At 36.7% G+C, this 7,684-nt stretch overlaps 1 pseudogene; it reads right to left on the reverse strand.

The window, feature by feature from the left end:
• Positions 1 to 4,084: 4,084 nt before the first annotated feature.
• On the reverse strand, positions 4,085 to 4,283 carry LOC114113109 (ATP synthase subunit e, mitochondrial-like; annotated as a pseudogene).
• Positions 4,284 to 7,684: the final 3,401 nt, after the last annotated feature.

Below are 7,684 nucleotides of genomic sequence, written 5' to 3' on the forward strand. Positions count from 1 at the left end.
TTAAACTCAGGTAGATGTCAAACTCAGTTTGATGTCCAAACTCAGCATTCTTAAAATGGAAATCCCCAGTCTTTTCACAGTCTTGTTGTTCTTAAAGCCTTCCTCATTTCAGTAAATGACAACTCCTTCATTCAGTTGCTCGGCTACAAACTTTGGAATCAATCTTGACTCCTCTCTTCCTTTCTCACACTCATACCCAAACGGTCAAGAAATCCTCTTGACTTAACCTTCAAAATATCTCCAGAGCTAACCACATATCAACACTTTCTCTTCTGTAACTCTGGCCTCTCCCACGTTTCACTGTGATTATTGTTGAAAATTTCTGAACCAGTCTTTTTTCTTCCACCATTGCATCTCCAGACTTGTGCTCTCTAAGAGCAACCAACGTGATTCAACTATAACATAATTTATACCCTGTCAGTCTTCTGCTTGTGGACTTCCCTGGTGGCTCAGACAGTAAAGCATCTGCCTACAATGTGGGAGACCTGGCTTCAATCCCTGGGTCGGGAAGATCTCCTGGAGAAGGAAATGGCAACCCACCTCCAGTATTCTTGCCTGGGAAATCCCATGGACAGAGGAGCTTGGTAGGCTACAGTCCATGGGGTCGCAAAGAGTCGGACATGACTGAGCAACTTCACTCACTCAATCTTCTGCTCAGAATGCTCCCCTGACTTCTAGCCTCACCTAGAATGAAAGGCAGACAAACCCTATACTATACAATACGTCCTCATTTCCTGTACTCTCTGCCTTGGCCCCTGCTCCAGCCACACTGCCCTCCTTGGTTCTCCTTGAATATGCTGGATACCCTCTCAGATGAGGGTTTCTGCATTTATGTCTCTTCCTAGAATGCTCTTCTGTTGGATATTCACATGTCCAATGTCTCAGGTCCTTTAAATCTTTGTTCAAATGTCTTTTCCAGTATAGTTATTCTAACCAACTTATTTAAATTTACAGTTTCTCTTCGCTTTGTGCCTTGGCTCCCTCTTGCTTTATTTTTCTTCATAGAACTTCCACCATTAAAATTACTATATATTTTACTTATTTCTCTTGTTTATTTTCTGTCTTTTCCACCTAAATGTTGTCTGTAAAGTGAGGGATTATTTTATGACTTGTTTACTGCTACATCTCCTGTGTAGTATCTGACATTCAATAGATACTACTAAATAAAACTAAATCACTACTTAATAAATATTTGTTTTAATGCATGAGGGCATAAACACATTTGAGAAAATGTATTTCCTACCATGTATGATATAAAAACATACTGTGCAGGGATCTGAATTCTGCGTTTGACTGGGCATTCTATGAACTGTGTCTCCACTGTGGACTAATAGTTCCACCTCTGGGGCTTATTTTCCTAATCTTTAAAACCTATTTAAAAAATAAGATTATTTCAGGGAGTGCAGTCCCCTGTTTGCACAAAAAGGAATTTAATTCCTTCTTATTCCCCACTTCCCCAATATACTCACAATCAAAGGTTTATGTCAATCTTACTTCAGGAAAATTAGATTCCCTATAGAACAGTTTTTTTTCTTTTTAACTGTCACTGAAATAAATTGCCAGTTAGGTAAATACTGTATTTAGAGATGGGAGGCATTAAAGAGGCTTTAGTAGAATTAGGATCCCCCGTATTTTAGGATGTATGAAAAGGAAAGGGAAAGAGACATTAGATGCCTCTCTTCCTGTCCTTGCCCTCATATTAAAGTTCAAGTTAAGGAACAAGAAATGGAAAGGATTTTGCATTTTTCATGTTTAGTCAGGCTCATGTGGTTTGCATAGTCATAATACAATGCAAATAACCATTTTTGAAGTTTTAATATTCAGTGCCCTTTGTCCCAGCTAGGCAAAATAAATAGCTGATGTTTTGTACTTTGTAAATACATTGCAGTGTGGAAACCAAGGAATGTCCTAAAGCTTTTAAATATTTTAAAGGTATATTTACTGAACTATTAGATAGGTTTCAAGGATTTAAAAAAATTTTTTACATCCATTAGGATAAGGCAACATAGTAAAATCATATTGGTTCAAATTTCCCTGATTCTATTTTCTAATGACTAACTTTAAGGTTTATCTCCTGTGCTTACTTTTGAATGGATTCCCAATGGATTCTTTTAATTTAGCTAATGTATAACTTGATCAGGTCCTGAATTGGCATTTACTTAAGAAAGGCTGCCTTGAAAAATAGTGCAAATAATTTGTGCAAGTTAAGCTTGGAAAAGCAGAATCTTAAAAATATTAAGCAAAACAAACTTTAGAAGTGACTTGTCACATACAAATATTTCACTCACTGAGATATTTTAAAGCCCACGTTAAAGGGATTCTCGTTCTAGATCTGCTTTCCTTACATTTCAATCCCAAAACATCTTCAGTGTAAGCTCTTGACTGATCTGTCTCAAGTTTTTTCATACATCTCTCCTGAGCTTGGCATTTATCCTTTTCGTCCCTTCTGTCCTTTACCATTGAGTTTGTCGTCCTCACAAAGCTTCCTTGTATTTGTGTTCCTACACAAGTTTGTTTGTAAGTTGATGACCCGTTCCTGCCCTATATAGTATATACTGAGAGAGAGAGAGCAATATAAAATCTCCCCACCACCTCCTAGTGGGGCACTCTAAAAGGTTTCCAGGCATGAGAGTGAGATAACCGTTTCTGCATGGTGGTGTAATATCTAGCCTGTCTGGGGCCAGAGAGAGCAATGTGAGAAAGTATAAAAACGTGTATAGTAGCATAAATGTGCAAGAAATAGTTGAGTGTTTAAATGACATACTGCTATTTCACAGATTTGCAATATTTTTTATTCTGCTGCTGCTGCTAAGTCGCTTCAGTCGTGTCCAACTCTGTGCGACCCCATAGACGGCAGCCCACCAGGCTCCCCGGTCCCTGGGATTTTCCAGGTAAGAACACTAGAGTGGGTTGCCATTTCCTTCCCTTCTCCAGTGCATGAAAGTGAAAAGTGAAAGTGAAGTCGCTCAGTTGTGTCTGACTCCTAGCCACCCCATGGACTGCAGCTTACTAGGCTCCTCTGTCCATGGGATTTGCCAGGCAAGAGTACTGGAGTGGGGTGCCATTGCCTTCTCCGAGTTTTTTTTTTTCCCAGTAAGGAAATGGAATAGGCCAGGCATTAGTATTTTCATCGTTAACTTTGTAACACAGCAAAAAGAAGTATCTAACAGTTTGTAATGCTACAATAAAGTAAAAAAAACCCAAAAGTAGTCTTTCAGAGCTCATCATCAGGTGATCATCTCGTCCTCAACTTCTCTTGCTTCTCCCTGGAACAATAATACAATAAAACATTTGCATTTCATTGGCATCTGTACGCCAACCTCTGTTTTCTCTCCACTCATCTTCCTGAGCCTGTCAGTCTGGTCTGGTGCCATTCCCATACATTCCCATAGTACGCCATTCTCTTTTATTTAATTTTTAAAAATTTATTTTATTGAAGGATAGTTGATACTGTGTTAATTTCTACTGTACTCTCTCTCCTGGAATGTATGACACCATTTTCAAGTTTACAGTCCCTTATCTACAACTCCAAAATCCCAAAGGCTCTGAAAGCCAAAAGTTTATTTTAAAACTGGTGCCAAAACATATTAACAGCAAAATCTGATGTGAACAGACATGATGAGGCTATTCGTAATGTTGTTCTATTAGGGAAATGTTGCTGTATTTGTTTATTGGGAGGCTGTCCCAGGCTCCAGCAGAAGCCATTTCTGGTTATATGTAAGTACTGTCTTACGTTCTTAAAAAATCCACAAATAGTGTTGTTTCTGAGGCACTGGTGGCCCAAATTCTTTGGATAAAGACACACAGAGCTGCATGTTGCCTGATGGCTAGTCTGTGTCCCCTACCAGAGGGTGAGGTCTCTGGAGTCGGCCCTGATTCCTTACACCTGTCTGGCATGTTAGTGGGTCTCAACAAATGCTGAACCAATGATTAAGCAAATATTCACTATCGATCTAGCATATTTAGACATATCAACTTTCTCTGTTATATTTTATTTATCTGGTTACATATTCATTCATCCATTCATTCATTCACAGAGGACAGAAAGCTTTATTCATTCACACTGCTCCAGAGAAAGGCAGGATCACTTTAATATGCAGTCCTCTTGGGTTTCTGCCAGTTCTCTCTGAATGCGTTTCAGCTCACCCTGCTTCTCTTTCTCCTCAGCTGCTACCCTCTCCTGTCCTGCCCAGTGTTTCAGGTAATTGTAGACTTGGCTTCACAGGTCAGGCCCAGGAAGAGAGCAGAGTAGTGGCCCAGCTTGATGAGGGAGAGACCTGCATTGGCAGGACCGTCTTGTCTGTGCTCTGTTCTTATTTTTTTTAAGTAACTATTTCGAGAAAGAAGAGTGAGAACTAACAATCCTTTTTGAAAATTTTTTTTTTTAACTGAAAACAAATATTTGGTCAGATTCAAAAATCCGCAACAGAACCAAGAATAATATCATGTTTCCGAGTTTTCAGATTTGTGTTTTATTGCCTAGATAAGACTAATGTTATGAATACCAGTGACGCAAAGGTCAAAGGAAACAACTTTCTTTAAAATGTTATGGCAATCTTACTAGTTAAAAAGTTGGAAAAATGATCATAATGTCTGCAAGGATATAATGAAACAGACATTCTCAAACAAGGTTGCAGGGGTATGGGTTGTTAGAGTCTGTCTAGAAAGCACTTTACAATAAAAATCAAGAAGGTTAAGTTTACATCAGGGCTTCCCTGGTGGTTCAATGATAACAAATCTGCCTGCCAATGCAGGAGGCCTGGGTTCGATCCCTGGTCCAGGACCATCCCACATGCTGCAGAACAACCAAACCTGGGTGCCACAACTATTGAGCCTTGCTCGAGAGTCTGAGAGCCTTAATTATTGAGCCCATGTGCTGCAGCTACTGAAGTCTGCATGCTTAGAGACTATGCTCTGCAACATGAGAAGGCATCTCAGTGAGGAGCCTGCACATTACAGCAAAAAGTAGTCCCCGCTCATTGCTGCAACTAGAGAAAACCCTGTGTAGCAAGGAAGACCCAGTGCAGCCAAAAAAAGAAAGTTTACATCCACAGTAGAATGAAGGATAGTATTTAGCACATATTATTTAAGAAATTTTGTGTTCTTAAGGAGTGTGGGATTTGTTATTTCTTTAGGAGGTTTCAAAATGTGTTGTTTTTTTTTTTCCTGAAAGCAGCCAATATTGAGTTTTATAAGGCCTGCTGTATTAATATTTTTTATATGAAAAGCTTTTAAGACTTTATTTTGTTTAAACATTCTTTTAGAAAGTTAACAGTTACTATTCCATCTTGTCTTAACACATTGTGTAAGTATGTGATGGGATAGTTTATAAAGGTCTCATAGATACTATGCTTTGTTGATTTTGGCTAATAATTATATTAATACAGTACATAGTAATTTTTGAACAGCTTATCAAAACAGTGTGGACAATGCATAGTAAACTCCACATTATATTAAACAAAGTACATATAGAAAAACAGAAGGCACTCTATGTACACTAAATATGAAGGGTTTTAATATGGAAATTAGAGGCGTCCACAATCATTGGAAGGATTGAGAAAGATCAGGGAAATTGGTCCAGTTGGTGGTTGGCTTCGAGAAAACTTTCTTGGAAGATTTTGTGGCTCTCAAGAGTTTCCTGGAAGCTCCCACAAGCTAAGTAAGCTTGGAGCATCAAATCAAGTAATTCGCCAGCAAGCACCATTAGCTATCTCAGTTGTCTGTGGGACCAAAGAAGGTAATTTGCAGGAACTCATCCAGAAGCTACTGTGAAGTTCATGCCCACTGTCAGCCCACACATCTATCTGTCATTGCCCTTGGAGAGTAATAGCTTCTGTTCCTTGTCATTCCAATGTCACATAAGTGCCAGCTGGCAGACTCTACCCAGAACCATCTAGGAAGGGGAATTCTGGGAGCAATGCTTCTCAGTTTCTCCTCTGAGATTCACAGATCACAGGGGAAAGTATGATGCCAAATAGACAAGCCATGTTTAGTCATGCTTGTTTTGGTGTTGATGACAACTGCATGATTTTTTTTTCACTAACTTTCTATGCTGTCAGTATTGGTTCAATCAAACTCACTGTTACTACTTGATTGAGACCCAGAAATCTCTCAGCAAGCAAGTAAGCAAAAGTACAATTGAATTTATCCTTCACTGTTTCATTTTTTTTCAGTATTCAAATGTTTTATTATAGCTGGTTTTTTAAAATCAATATCCCAACTATGACAATACAATTCATTTGATTAACATATCTCTTAGGTAGAGTGAGTATAAAATTTATTATTTAAATTAGGAAACTTTTAATACTGAAAGGAAATTTCCATTAACCATTATACTGGGACAACAAGCATAAACCTGGATTGTCAAGGACAAATGGAGAGATCTGGTCACTCTTTTTTTTTTTTAATTGAGGTATAGTTTATTCACAATATTCGTTTCATGTGTACAAAATGATTCAAAATTTATATAGGTTATATTCTATTTAAAGTTATTATAAAATATTGACTATATTCCCAATACAACATACAATTGAATTTATCTTTGACCCATCATGCTGCCTGTTCAGGATTATTACTACTTGATTCTTTGTTCCAAAAAGCTGAGGCTCAAGAAGCTGAAACAACACATTTAATATTACCATTAATCTTCTTGTGTAAGACAAAATACAAATAAGAAAGCAAGATTTTCACTGATATATTTTCTAGAAGGAATTTTTCTATCCAGGATTTGTACTTAGAAAAGAATCTCAAATATACTTCATTGTCAACTGTAGAAAAGACAATTTTGGGCAAGGTTTTAATGTAAATTTGCAACCTTCATGTACTCAATCTCAAATTTAGTAACAAAATTTTTTTAAATGTATTTTGAATACTTAGTGTTTTTCTAATTCTTTCAACTTTATATATGTTTTATTTTGCCTCAAAGATAACATATACATTGTACATGAGTTTGTAGCTTTTTCTATATTTTGAGGAAATTTTGAAAGACTAAAATTCTGCTTTATAAAACAAACTCTCAAAATATGAATAATACCAAAGAGGGCCTTTCCATAAAATACTCATGGCCTAACCTGAATAAAATGATAAAAATTTTATAAAATTGGAATGCCAGTGCACAAATACTATTAAAATGATTAGAATTATGATATAGTAGGACATCTATAATTCTACTTTGCATTATAATTTGTAATGTTATAAATATTTTTGGCTCAAAAAAGATATAATATTGTTCTTTATATTATTTAAGTCACTCTCTCCTGATATTCAATTTGTTGAATATGTTGTCATTTTATTTCACCTGATAAATTTTATCTGATGTCAGTTAAAAAGTTTAACTATTTTTATTCATTTACAAGTTATTAGTAATTGTGTATAAAAATAAATTTTCCCAGTCATCATTAATTATCCCAGCATTTTACTCCTGAAACAATAAATATCCATTTGTATTTCAAATAACATTGAAGTAGATATTAACCAGCAAGGCAGCAAGCTGGAGTGAATAAAACGGACTAAAGAAATAGGCTTAAATAAAAGAGATATTGGCTATAACTCTATTGCCATTATTTAAACAAGAGTTAGTGAGATCCTCAACTAGGAAAGAGGCCAAAGAAACAGAAAGAAGTGACAATTGCAACATGTAACAGGGAGGGTTATGGTTGGATGGCATCACTGATGGGATGGACTT

This window comes from Ovis aries, chromosome 1, assembly GCF_016772045.2.
Source record: "Ovis aries strain OAR_USU_Benz2616 breed Rambouillet chromosome 1, ARS-UI_Ramb_v3.0, whole genome shotgun sequence".
NCBI classification, from domain to species: domain Eukaryota; kingdom Metazoa; phylum Chordata; class Mammalia; order Artiodactyla; family Bovidae; genus Ovis; species Ovis aries.